Source organism: Aulonocara stuartgranti, assembly GCF_965226115.1.
Source record: "Aulonocara stuartgranti genome assembly, chromosome: 20".
In the NCBI taxonomy this organism is placed as follows: Eukaryota; Metazoa; Chordata; class Actinopteri; order Cichliformes; family Cichlidae; genus Aulonocara; species Aulonocara stuartgranti.
The window spans coordinates 33981021-33994717 of record NC_138956.1 but is presented as its reverse complement, the minus strand read 5'-3'; the positions used below and the strand labels follow the sequence as shown (position 1 = coordinate 33994717).

Sequence of the window (13697 nt, the reverse complement as noted above, 5' to 3'; positions counted from 1 at the left end):
ACTGCAGACCCTGAAATCATTTACTTGTTGTTTGTGTATTCACTCTTCCTACGACCTCTAAACACAACCAGAACTGCATTTTGAAACTGTATTAAACAATTCATACATTTAATGAAATGGAGCTGATCTCCACCCGGCACCGCTGTTGAATAAAATGTTGGAGGTTTTGGCTCATAGGGATCGTTTTTATGGCCAAACTTAATATTTAAAACTTCAGCCATGTTTAAAGTGAACATCCATCATCGTAACACAAGACAGAGAATAAGAAAAAAAGCATAATAACTAAACTTTAATCGCACAATCAAAGCACAAAGAAGAATTTTAGTTCATTGGCTGACGTTACCTCGGAGTCTGCAGCTGTGGAGATTGTGTTATTGCAGCTGTTTCACTTTTCCAGACATTTTCAAATATTCACCTAATGAATGGATGCAACGCTTGCTTCCTCACCTCCCCAGTGATCCTATTAATATTAACTCACATGTTCACAGTCACATTTTTGCAGGTTTCCTTCAGCACCGGCAGCAGCAGCTGTGTTGCTTTTAGTCTGTATTATATTTTTAAATGTGACCCTGAAGCATGCATTAGTTCTGTCGCTATAGGCCCGGAGGAGCTTTCTTCATCTCTAATTTCCTTCGCACTCATTGAATTTATTTATGTACTGCTCTTGCATGCCGTTGCCTTTCTGTCTTCTCTCTTCAACAGTTTGTGCTCTATCTCTGTGCCTTTCTCCTGGAATAATATAAATTCCCACAGAAAGGAATCTCTGACACTGGACCTGCATATTCCTGATGTTTGGTTGATGGCTCCACTAACCTGCTGAGTTGTTTTTCATATATTCTTTTGCTGTTTGTCATCCCTTTGGGCCTTTGTGTTCATCTTTTCTCTTTTCCAGTTACTCCAACCTTTTAAGGCAGATATTTGGTGTCCGTTCTGATGGAAGCTTCTTCCTTTTAAAAGGGAGTTTTTTTCTCTCCACATGCTTTTATCTCTGTGATCGTTGCTATTTATTTTACCTTACAGTTTAAAGTGTCCTGGGAATGCATATATTGGAAATTGGCAGTGTATATAATTTATAAAAATAACCAGAAATCCTCCAAAATGATCATTTGAGCTTTCAGTCATTTACAGGTAGGTCCATAAATATTCGTATACCCTCAAATGAAAGCTGAGGGTCTGCACATTATGTCCATGTCCATTATATAACTAGAATTGGAATATGCTTCAGTAAACAGGTGAAAAAAACATAAACTCGTGTCAATGTCCAAATATATTTGCTAAGTATTTCTGTGTTATGCTTCCTTCTTCTGCGTTATTAAAATTTTGGATGCAAACTTTGTCCATACAATTATTGTAGAGTTTTAGAGCCTGAAGCAACTGCTGTTTCGATTTGGCACTATAGAAATAAACCTGAAGGGAAATGTTTAAACTTACTGTGCAGCCATTTTTCATGTAATACATCAGTAGGCAGGCCCAGGGCTGCACATGAGCCCCGTGATCACCAAAACCAATGCACTCTGCTCTAAACCAGCTCTTTACACTGAATGTGTTCCCTTTCTGCTTTGTTCAGTCCCCCATGTGCCGCTCAGGGTGAGCAGATGTCCCTCTTTAGGGGGAATCTGATACATGTTGATGAAGATGTCGCCTGCTGGTGAGCTGGTCACCATCTTTTGCTTTCTGTGCTCCGCCAAAAGTTGAAAGTCATATGCAAAAATTATTTGGGGAATATGATGAAGGCTACCTCTGATAAAAGGAAATAAAAACTGCAAATTAACTGGGTTAAAGTGGTGGAAGGTGGTTGTATTGTTTCCATATCTATTTAGAAACATTGATGTGTCTGAGAATTTAGTTCGTGGACGCCTCAGAGAAAGAAAAATGATCATTTTTCTTAAGCTTATTAAAATAAATAATAATAATAACAATAATAAATCCTTGATCAGTTTAACAGAAACCTTTATTGTCAGTGCAGAAATGACGATCACATCAACTTTATAAACACAGCAAATATAGAAACAGTTTATGGCCAAAAGTATGTGGACAGCTGTACACACATGACAGCGTAACATGCAGCTGTTTGTGTTAAAAACACAAACACAACAAATCCCTTAAAAACACATTTATGTGGAACTAAACTGTAAAATCACCACAAACGCCCAAAAGGACTGATGACGTTTCTCAAGACGAACTTTAAAACCGCAAAAATAATCTTTCAGCAGTACCTTAAAATATTTCAGTAATCTCATCCTCAAAAAGTCGTCTAATTACATGATAAATATAAAGTAAAACAAGTGTTTATTTCAAGATAAAACTTTCAGTCTTTATAAAATAAGACATGTCATTAATATTTGATTTAACCTGGAAAAAAACTAACCTCGTCTAAATAATGAACACTTCATTATGACATCACCACATCATCTTTGCACACCACAGATGGAAACTGGGAGATTCTTCTTTAACAGGCAACAAAATGCTAAATATTTGGCTACACCCAGCCGGTGCCGTCCACGTACTTTTGGCAGTACAGTATGAAATCACGGGTCCTCACAGACAAACAGAAAAGTGAGGGTCGAATTAATCAGCTGCTGACCTGCAGCTTTCTGTCTCTCTGACAACAAATTTATTGTGAAAATCCTGCTGGTCTTCTTTTTCTTTCAGAATAAAAGCTCATTCAGACAGGATTTCACTGCAGGCTTTTAATCCTCCTCCTGCACTCTCTCCTTCTCGTGCTCTGTTTCTTCTTTTACTGATTTCAGCACCCACACGTTTATCTGTGAATCCTCTGTATGTATGTGATGTTTCCTGCAGTGCGTGAGGGCTGATCTGGATGTGAACTCCATTTTTAAGAACTAAATATGAATTTAGAAACCTCAGAAAAAAACAAAAAACCCTTCATGGCTCCAGAACCCAGACCAGATCCTGGACCAGCAGCTGCAGGTGTTTGAGTATCAGACTAATATTTCATCACCTGCTCTGTCTGAAATATTAAATCCTGTCTGAATGAGATGGGAAAAGAAACACTTTGACATGAATGGATGAATAAATGAGGAGGTTTAAAAGCAACGATGGAGCTGCAGCTGCAGAAGATTCTCTGGGTCTTAATCCAGGACACTGAGCACTGTGATTGGTTCCTGTCTATGACCACGCCCACTCTGAGCAGTCATTGGCTTATTTCAGTTGTGTCTAGGTTCTGATGCATATATTTGTAGAAATGTTTTGTGTGTCTTCAAATGGTAGCTGGTTTAAAACACATAAAGTCTGTGCAGCAGCTGGATAAAATTTGTGCCTTGAGGCGACTGTTGTTGGGATTTAGCGCTGTATAAATAAAACTGAATTGAATAAACGTTACTGAGCGTGAGCGGGGCAGAAATCCTGGTCACCTACAAGGTGAGTCATCCCGAACTCCTCTGACCATCAACATCTGGCACACCGATCTGAGTCTGAGCGCCAACATCAAACTGATGCTGGTTCGCGTGACTTCACCATCAAACTAAATCCTCTTCATAAAATAAATGCTACGCGAACAGGAGTCCAGAAGCCTCATTCATAAAACATGTTTACACGCATGTCAGGGAGGAAAAGAATAGAAAAGTGCCATTTAAGTACTAGTCCATTTAACCATCATTGCGCATTAGTTTATCTGCAGTATTTGTACGTTTACACCAGAGAAAATGACCCACAACTTTCCGAAACTATGGCAACTACAGTACCTTCACCTCTGGATTCTCACGTGAACATCATTTATTTTTTTATTTGACAGGACAGTTGTGTTAACTGCAGTAATTTTCCACAAAACAAAATTAAAACTAACAGGATCACGTGTTGCTACAATCTACTAGTGCATCTAAAAACCATTGAATATCACAAAAAAATAAATTTGTGGTGATTTCAATAAATAACTTTTGAATATTTTGACTAAAAATGATGGTTTTTGTTTTCATTTTGGTGTTTATGGCTAATTACACCATTACAGCTAATGAAAATCAGAAATCCAGTATCTCAAATTATTAGGATATTTCCAAAGATCAATCTAAAAAGGAAATGCAGAAACCTTTGAAAACTGTATCTATTATATAATAATAATAATAATAATAATAAAAAGATTTGTCATCTTCAATAAACATGAAGCAATTATTTTGAGTAAAAACCCGAAATATATAAAATCAAAGGTTAAAATTAGAATTGTGGGCAGAATATATTTTAATAATAATAATAATAATGTAATAATGTGTAGTTTATTATGTTTTGATTGTATACACAGTACTCTTTTGAGGCTCCATGAATTACTGCATCAATGCAGCGTGGCATGGAGGTATGGATGTTACTGAAGCTCAGGTTGCTTTGACAGAAGCCTTCTGTGGATCAGGTTTTTCTCATCTTCCTCTTGACAATCTCCACAGATTCTCTGTGGGATCCAGATCAGGCAAGTTGGCTGTATGATTAAGCATGATAATAACATGATAATAACACGGTCAGCAAATCATTTGGGAGCAGTTTTAACATTGTGAGTGGTGCTAAGTCCTGGTGAAAAGGAATTTGGCTTCTCCATAAAGCTTTCAGTGAAAGGAAACATTACTTCAAAACCTCCTGGTAGATGTCTTGGTGTAGACTCAATGATCCAGATAAGGAAATCTCAGAAAGTTGATTTTGTTCATCTGGATTCAGCATTGTCTGTGGGAAAAAAGGTTTCATCACTCATGTCAGCTGACTGCAGGTTTCCCCAACTTTATATGATCATTTCTGTCACCTATCTCCAAGTTTCTGGCTTTGGTACTGAATTGCTTCGTGTGCAGCACCAAACGCAACATTCGAATCACGCTGGACGACACCAGATGAAACAATGGCCTCTTATGAGGCCGTTACATCTTCTTCACTTGTGTTGCAGCTACCGGACCAGCTCATAAGAGATTAGAGGACAAGCCCACCCTCGACACCAACCAAGTGTCTCTGTCCAGTCAAGCTTATTTATAAGCACATTTGAAAACAACAGATGTAAAAAGTGCTGTATATCTAAAAAAGATTAGAAGATAAGTAAAACAGCGTGGATAAAAAGTCATCGGAACGCAGTCCGGTTTAAAAGCCAAAGAATAAAAATACTGTCAACTGCCAGAGCATCTAAAAGCATCTAAAAATGAAAAAAGGACCAAGAATGGACTCGAGTGGCTCCACATAAGAAAGGAAGATGCACGCCTAAGCTGTAAAATTGTTTGGTAAAGCAAGATTTAAACCATTCCAGCCCCTTTTATTCTGAAACTCTTCAGTAACACTGCTTTGACACAAAAAGGAATAGAGAGAAGGAAAACAGCTTTCTCCAGGACCTTAGACTAGAAAGAAGTTTAGAAATCAGTCAGAAGTTGGATAAAACTGTGGGCTCAAGGTTTTGCTTTTAAACAATAGACTCCACCACAGTATGCCACGGCCATTGATAATAGTGAGTAAACTCTTTGCTATAGTGCCAAAAATATCCATCAGTCGCCAAGATGAATGTCCAGGAGACATTTTGTGGGTTTTAAGGGGCAAAGACACAGACTCAAAGTGGTCAAAAGCAACAGAGGATGTGTGAAACGATGGGTCAAAGCCAGGAGGGATGATATGAGACCGAATACTTACAATCCTGGCATCAAAAGCAAATTCTCATCTACTGCTTTGGACTCTATGAGAGGAGGAACCAGGAGGATTAACAACAGAGTTAATAATGCTGAATAAAACAGGGTCGTCTGTGACAGTTGTGAGAAACAATATCAGACAAACACTTTGTTTTTACTGGAACGCCTCTGATAATTTAACAGAGACTCTCTAAGAACATGAAAAGACACCAGAAGTCTATCCTTTATTTTTGTTCAGCTCTCCTACACACCCGTCTGAGTGCTTGGGTGGCATTATTTAACCAAGGCTGAATGTGAGGTTTCAGATTTTTGAGAGCTGTTACTTCAAGCTACATATTTCATATACAAAGGCCAGGACTTCAGACAGACACATTGATGCACCGTGGGTTTTCCACTTGACCCTATTGTGACTAACTTGCATATGGAGAAAGTCAAGAAGAGGGCTCTGATATCATTCCTGAAACACCACCGAGCTAATGGTTCAGGTATGCGGATGACACCTGGGTGAAAATCAAATCTCAGGATGAGCCACAGTTCACTGATCTTATTAACTTGGTGGACACACACATCACGTTCACCAGAGAGGATATAAAAATTACAGCTGTGCATTTTCAGACTGTGAAATTACCACATTACACAGGACTCTGCAAAACAGAGCGAACACCAGTCCCACAGACAAAGTGGGCAGAGAAGCAGAAGAACATCCAATCAAAGAGACCCAGATCAAATGTGCTTATCCCAGCTGGTCATGTGTCAAAACTAGTAAGATACCCAAAGAAACCATCGGTAAGCCATTATGAGTCAGAAGTATTGGAACAGGTGAGACATATTTTACAGTACATCAGGTCTCTGTGGCTTTCAAACGTGAAAACGCTGCATGCCAGAAAGTAATCCGGCGCATGGATCAGGTTCTGAACTGAGCAAACCAAACAAGTGCTGACTCAGGGAATGGCACAACACGGAAGAGATACGTCATCAGGCCAGGACTGTGTAGTCTATTTACACCTGAAGGCAAGCAACCACTCTTTCAGAGAGGAGCATGTGTGCATCCTGGACAGGAAGGAACACAAGTTTGAGCAGGAAGTCGAGGAGGCGGTTTACATGAAAAAGGGAAGACCATCTCTGCACCAGAGAGGGGGCCTCAGAGTACATATCTCACCATCTTACAACCAAAACTAGTACCGTTGCTTAACAATCTACAAGCTCAGTTTCATGATTGTTAATATGTGCTGTTATCTTGTCCAAGGATATTTAGGATGCAGACTGGAGCAGGTGACCTGCTCTGCTTCCTGAGCTTCAGCCACCCAACTGAATCTGTACTGTTAAGATAAGATAAGATAGAACTTTATTAATCCCTCAGGTGGGTTCCTCTGGGAAATATAAATAAAATATACAAAGGGGATAAATAGAATAAATAGGAATAAAAAATAAAAATACAAGTGAATTGCACATTTCAAGTATTGAGTCTATTGCACTGTTGACTATTTACAAAAAGTATTGCACAAATGGTAAATGGCCTGCATTTGTATAGCGCTTTTCTAGTCCGTAGGACCCCAAAGCGCTTTACACTACATTCAGTCATTCACCCATTCACACACACATTCACACACTGGTGATGACAGCTACATTGTAGCCACAGCTGCCCTGGGGCGCACTGACAGAGGCGAGGCTGCCGGACACAGGCGCCACCGGGCCCTCTGACCACCACCAGTAGGCAAACATGGGGTTAGTATCTTGCCCAAGGATATTTGGCATGCAGCCAGGATGCAGCCTGGGATCGAACCACCGACCTTCTGATTAGTGGCTGACCTGCTCTGCCACCTGAGCTACAGCCACCCACAAGGTATTGTACAGTGAGGTGAAGAGGCACTACAGCTTAGTTGTTCCCCCCTCCTTTGTCCTCCTGTTTCCCCTCCCTCTCCCCTCCAGAGAGGAGTTAAACAGTCTGATGGCGTGTGGGACAAAGGAGTTTTTAAGTCTGTTAGTTCTTGTCTTGGGGAGAAGCAACCTGTCACTGAACAGACTCTTCTGGTTGTTTATGGCCGTGTGCAGAGGATGCCCAACATTGTTCATAATGTCCATCAGTTTCTTTAATGTCCTTTTCTCTGCCACTGTCACCAGAGTGTCCAGCTTCATGCCCACCACAGAGCTAGCCCTCCTGATCAGTTTCTCCAGCCTGCATGAGTCCTTCTTTGCTGTGCTGCTCCCCCAGCACACCACAGCATAGAAAAGTACTCCAGCAACCACCGACTGGTAAAACATCCTCAGGAGCTTCCTGCAGATGTTAAAAGACCTCAGCCTCCTGAGGAAGTACAGTCGGCTTTGGGCTTTTTTATACAGGTGCTCTGTGTTGCATGACCAGTCCAGTTTATTGTCCACCCACAGCCCGGGGTACTTGTACTTGTTGACCACCTCCACCTCCTCCCCCTCTATCTGAACCGGCAGTGGACCTTCTCTGGACCTCCCGAAGTCCACAACCAGTTCCTTAGTCTTTGAGGTGTTGAGTTGCAGGTGGTTTGTGTGACTCCATGCGACAAAGTTCCTCACCAGACTTCTGTACTCCTCTTCCTGATCATCCCAGATACACCCCATGATGGCCGTGTCATCTGCAAACTTCTGAATGTGGCATAATTCAGAGTTGTAGCAGAAGTCAGAGGTGTACAGGGTGAAGAGAAGAGGGGACAGCACAGTTCCCTGTGGTGCTCCTGTGCTGCTGACCACAGTGTCAGACGTGATGTAATTCAGCCTGACGTACTGTGGTCTGTCGGTGAGGTAGTCGGAGATCCAAGCCACCAGGCAGGGGTCCACCTCCATCCTGTTCAGTTTTTCCTGAAGCATACAGGGCCGGATGGTATTAAAGGCACTGGAAAAGTCAAGAAACAGGATCCTGACCGTGCCTTTTCCCTCATCCAGGTGCGAGTGGGCTCTGTGTAGGAGGTACAGGATGGCATCCTCCACTCCGACACCCGCCTTGTATGCAAACTGTAGTGGGTCCTGGGCATGTTGTACCTGTGGTCGGAGGAAGTTGAGGAAGAGCCGCTCTAGAGTCTTCATAAGAGTCTGTTGATAGCGCTGGGGAAACCTGCAGTCAGCTGAAGACTGAAGAACTCACTTGGATGACTTAAGAAATGTTAAGAAATGTTCTTCCTGTTGAAAATGCTGCGTCCAGATGAACCGAATGGCACCTGACAGTGGGTGACCACCAACAGTAGATGATACGACACTCCAAACTTCACTCTGGACTTCAAACACCTTGGATTCACCTCTTCTTCCAGACTCTGGGACTTTCTCTAGCATCCTAGGATTGGACTTTCACAAAATGTGCTTTCTTCTAAAACCAGACCACTGCTCAACAGTCCAGCTCTTTTTCTCCTTTGACCAGGTAAGATGCTTACGGTGCTGTCGTTGGTTCAGGAGTGACTCGATGCATCAGTGGTGATTCTTGACACGCTGACACCAGCCTTAGCCCAATCCTTGTGAAGCTCTTATATTCTCGAACTGACTTTTCTCGTAAATCTTTTCGAGGCTGTGGTCATCCCTGTTGCCTTTTCTCCAGGCATACCTTTACCTTACAGCCGACTTTCCATTAATATGCGTCTATACATCACTCTGAACAGCCAGGTTTTTCAGCAACCAACTAGACTGAGAGATACACAGTAATTATGCCGTCTTAATAGTAAGTTATTTAATGATTTACTTATCAGGACAGAATGAAATGTCCTGATAATTTGAGATATTGGATTTCTTCAAAGTTTAAACAAAAAAAATCTTTAAATATTTCCTAGAAAATATGAAAATTCCTTTTTGAAATAAAAAAAATCTCACAACTATTAAATGTTTTGTGATCCACTAAAACTGGGACTTGGTTTTCTTGGTTAGTCGGTGATCGTCTTTTTTGTGTGAGGTGAAGAAAATTTCTGACAGGTTAACAGGTTAATATTGGGGAAAAACTGAGTCTGATTTTCCAGAATCCAGCTGCTACATCCCGGCATCATAATGCATTTCATTTGAGCTACTCCACTAAGTAGACATAACATTAGCTCTGGTTTGCCACTCAGTCAAGCTCAGCCAGCAGCTCCAGTATATCAGCTCACTCCAGTGCGTGCCATTCGGCACACCTTTTTTGAAAAATCTCTGCAAGCCACTTTGATACCCACCACCACCCCAACACCTCTATTTCATGCTACTTCTGACTTAAACAATCACTGTCACCGGTGGCTGCTCTGTTTAGTTCTCTGCCTTTAGGCTTTACACATATTTGCTTTTAAGAGCGGACGTGTCCCAGAACAGAGCTATATCACCAAATATAATTAGTGTAAAAGGAATAATAAAAAAAAAGAAACAGTCCTGGCAGGAAATCCTCAGGTTTACCTTTTCCGAGTCACAGCACACAGCCTGGGCCTCTCATCTGCACTCCAGGGCTGGTGAATGTGATGGTGACCGTGGTAAACAGAATTTGATTTGAAGTTTAAGCTGGTTGATTTAGTTGAAAGGTTTAATGCAGGAGAAAATGATGATAAAATGACTGATTTCAGTGTTTAGGAATAAGTTGGAATGATGAAAGTGAGAAATAAAATGTGTCGTATTTCTGTTTCATTTTCCCTCGTTTCCAAAATGAGAGTTTAGATCACAAATATTACCTGTGCCGTACTAGTTTTGTGTGTATGTAATGGTTATGAATGAGGCTCCCGGTGTTGCTTTATCTGAAAGTCGAGGGGGTGGGGTGGGGGGGGTGGGGGGGGGGGTGAACCTTGGGATGAACAGCCGAGCCAATCAGACTGACCACAGGATATGCCACAAACGGGGCTGTGGACCAGTTTAACCCATTCAGGTTTTCACTTTCATGAGACAAAAATCTTCTGTTTGTATTGTTAAGTTGTCGGTTGTTTTCAGACAGGAAGTTCTCAGGTTTACCTGGTTATCTGAGAGCTGTGGAAAGGTCACCGTGTGGCTTTAATCAAAGGGAGAGGCTACAGGCGCTTCAGCATGACCTCTCTGAGATGTTAGAGGATCCACTGTGACTTTTTGTCCTCACTGATATTATCTCTTTAGTGACAACAGAGCATCGTCAACATAATGACCAATGTTATGCTTCAGCCAATCATTTGAGCCAATTAGCGCACGTCTCTGTAACATTTCCTGTTCGTATTTAAGTTTCACAGATGAGCGATGAAGATTTTCTGCCTGAACCCACAGGAACCCCTGATGCTCCAGCAGATAGTTTCATTTTGACATAATATTATGCACTTGAGTGTACTGTTGTTCTGAGTGTGTGTGTGTGTGTGTGTGTGTGTGTGTGTGTGACCATGTGATCTTCATGATGATGTCATCAGGCTCTGCATGGGGATTGGTCCACAGCTACCTAAGGGGAAAAAAGCAAAAAACGAGTGAGTGCTTGAGTTGTGTTACCTGACACGTTTCCATTAGTCCTGATTATTATTCACATTTCCTTTTTGATTTAATTTTTAACTGTGTGAAAGTGCCTGCCTATGTGACGGCCCACCCTCCGTCACCAACACCAAAAACAACACGTCCTGAATGCTCATGTAAAGCAGGGGCACTAATCTGATGCTTAGTGGAGAATGGCTGGCTTTTTCACTCTAATACCGAAGGTCTTGACCTTCCTATGAAAAAGTGGCTCTGCGTTACATAACTTTGGATTTGGGACTGAAAATAAAATTGATTTGAACTAAAGGCAGGTGAGGCTGACAGCCAGCTGCTGTGCTGCACTCTGAGCAGTCAGCAGACGTTGGTATTTATTTATCGGAGCAACGAGCCACGCTGAAAGTGATGGGTTGTCTTCTGCAGTGTGGATCTGAAAGTCTGCTGCAGGTGGGCACACAAACCTCTAATGGTATGATGCCTGAATCTCATGCACACGTCTGAACAGAAAGAAGCAGGAGTCGATCAGACAATGAGGTGAAAGAAGTTTTATGTCTGACATGCGCTCGTTTCATTAATCTGATGGCAACTAAACATATCTGAATATGCAACCTCTTCATTTTTCTGTAGAAGTCAACAATAGATGATTAGTGAGTGTACAGTGTACAGTTTGTGGTGTTATTTGGATGCATAACATCCCAGAGGTTCTCAGTTGGATGCAGGTCTGTCCTGTCAGAAGCTTAATCATCCAGGAACTGTCTACACACACTGGCCTTGACATTGTCCTGGACCAGGATGAACTGAGGACCCAGTGCATCAGGATATGACTGACAGTAATGTGAGGATTTTAACCTGGTACCTAACAGCGGTCAGGGTACCACTGACTAGCACATGGTCCATATATGAACCTCCAAGGACATGAACTTGGACCCAGTGATACCTGCATGCCTTTAGCTGGCGGAGCTAAAATCATCAGTAATCTTTAGTTTTCCATTGTTCACTTTTCTCTGCAGTCTCACATCTATTACAAACTGACCAGACTGCAAGAACCAGAAGCTGGTTTGATGTAGTCTTTCCAGTGCATTTACTGTAAAACTCCAGATTTACAGGATGTAACTGGTGCTGAAAGGTCCACACGAGACCAAAGGACGAATGTTTTGTGCATTTCGGGAGCTACCCACACAAAACCACCAGGCTGCACTGAGGTGGTGCAACAGCCTCCTGTAGATGTTTTGGCTGAAAACACATCTTAAAGTTCAACCTCGTCATAAATAACCAGGTAGTTTTAGTTTGGTTTAGTTGCACTCTTTAATCTTGGTGATGTTTCTCACTCACACACACACACACACACACACACACACACACACACACACACACACACACACACACACACACACACACACTGGTGTTTATTATACGCAGTGTGCTGATACTTGCTTTTATCTGTGGATTTCCAAATGTGAAGCATTTTCTAAATGACAATGAAACTATTAATATGATTTAAAGAAAACGTAGCTGATGCACTGTCCATTTCTCTCTCTCTCTCACTGTTGTTTCTGACTGAAGCTGTAGAAAACACCAGCAGAAGAGTGACCCATATCTGACTGACAGTATGTCGCCACTTTACCAGATTGAATGTCTTATAAGGGCAGAGCAAACCTAGCTGTTGAACTGACACACAGGTATGTGCTCGGTGTTACACCCAGCCTGCTCTGATTCTCTGTCCGACCTGCAAACAGCTGAGCACGATCTACCAGTGACACATAATGAAGTGTTAAAAGATCCTACTCCACATCTCTTATTCAACAAAAATTCCAAAATTAGAAAAAAACCCAAACATGGGCATTTATTAAAAGTTTAGTGCTACAACATTTGCTATTTACAGGCAGGTGGTGGGAGTGTAACATCGTGCTGTTGTTTATTAAGAACAAACTGGATATCAGCCAATCAGGTTTGAGACAATTGCAGGATACAAACATAAATCCTGACTGACATGGGCTTTACACTTCACACTCTTTGCACACTGTAAAACATCACAACTTCCTGTTTCATAAAAGTAAAGTCATTTTAGCTTTTGACATTTTTGGTTAGAGATTCAGTTCCTGATCTTAAGAATCTATGTGCCTGAAAATGAAGATAGGTGATCTGAGGCAGCGGTCCCCAACCTTTTTTGGGCCACGGACCCGTTTAATGTCAGACAGCCTTTAAGGTGTCGCGGATAAAAACAACAAAATAAAACGATACGACTGAGACAAACTGTGGTATTTTGTAAATATAATAATAAACACGAATTCACGGTGTAATTGTGTAACTTTATTAATGGTGTCCACCTGAAATGCACCAACAACATTGAGAGTAACATCCTGCTCTCTGCCCCTTAGTGCTCTCTGGTTGCTATGGTAATGTGTAAATATTTCTTTCAAAATAAGACACAACTACAAATCTGTCAGTGCGCCTCAGGGTGGCTGTGGCTACAATGTAGCTGCCATCACCACTGTGTGAATGGGTGAGTGACTGGATGTGTAAAGCGCTTTGGGGTCCTTAGGGACTATTAAAGCGCTATACAAATACAGGCCATTTACCATTTTACAACACAGGAAAAGACCCAGGGAAACCGAGTTAACTATAAAAACCCTGAAAACCATAAATTTGCCCCCCGAGCTTCACGTGGCCCGGTACCAAGCGACTCACGGACGGGTTGGGGACCACTGATTG

General features: G+C 41.7%; 1 protein-coding gene across 2 annotated transcripts in view; it reads right to left on the bottom strand.

Annotated features, from left to right (window-relative positions):
* Positions 1-2081: 2081 nt before the first annotated feature.
* grm6a (glutamate receptor, metabotropic 6a) overlaps positions 2082-13697 on the bottom strand; it is a 33381-nt gene continuing 21765 nt past the window's right edge. For both annotated transcript variants that reach the window (XM_082519425.1, XM_082519426.1), the window contains one exon: positions 2082-10962. The gene's annotated coding sequence lies outside the window, so the exon portion shown is untranslated. The remainder of the gene's footprint in view (positions 10963-13697) is intronic.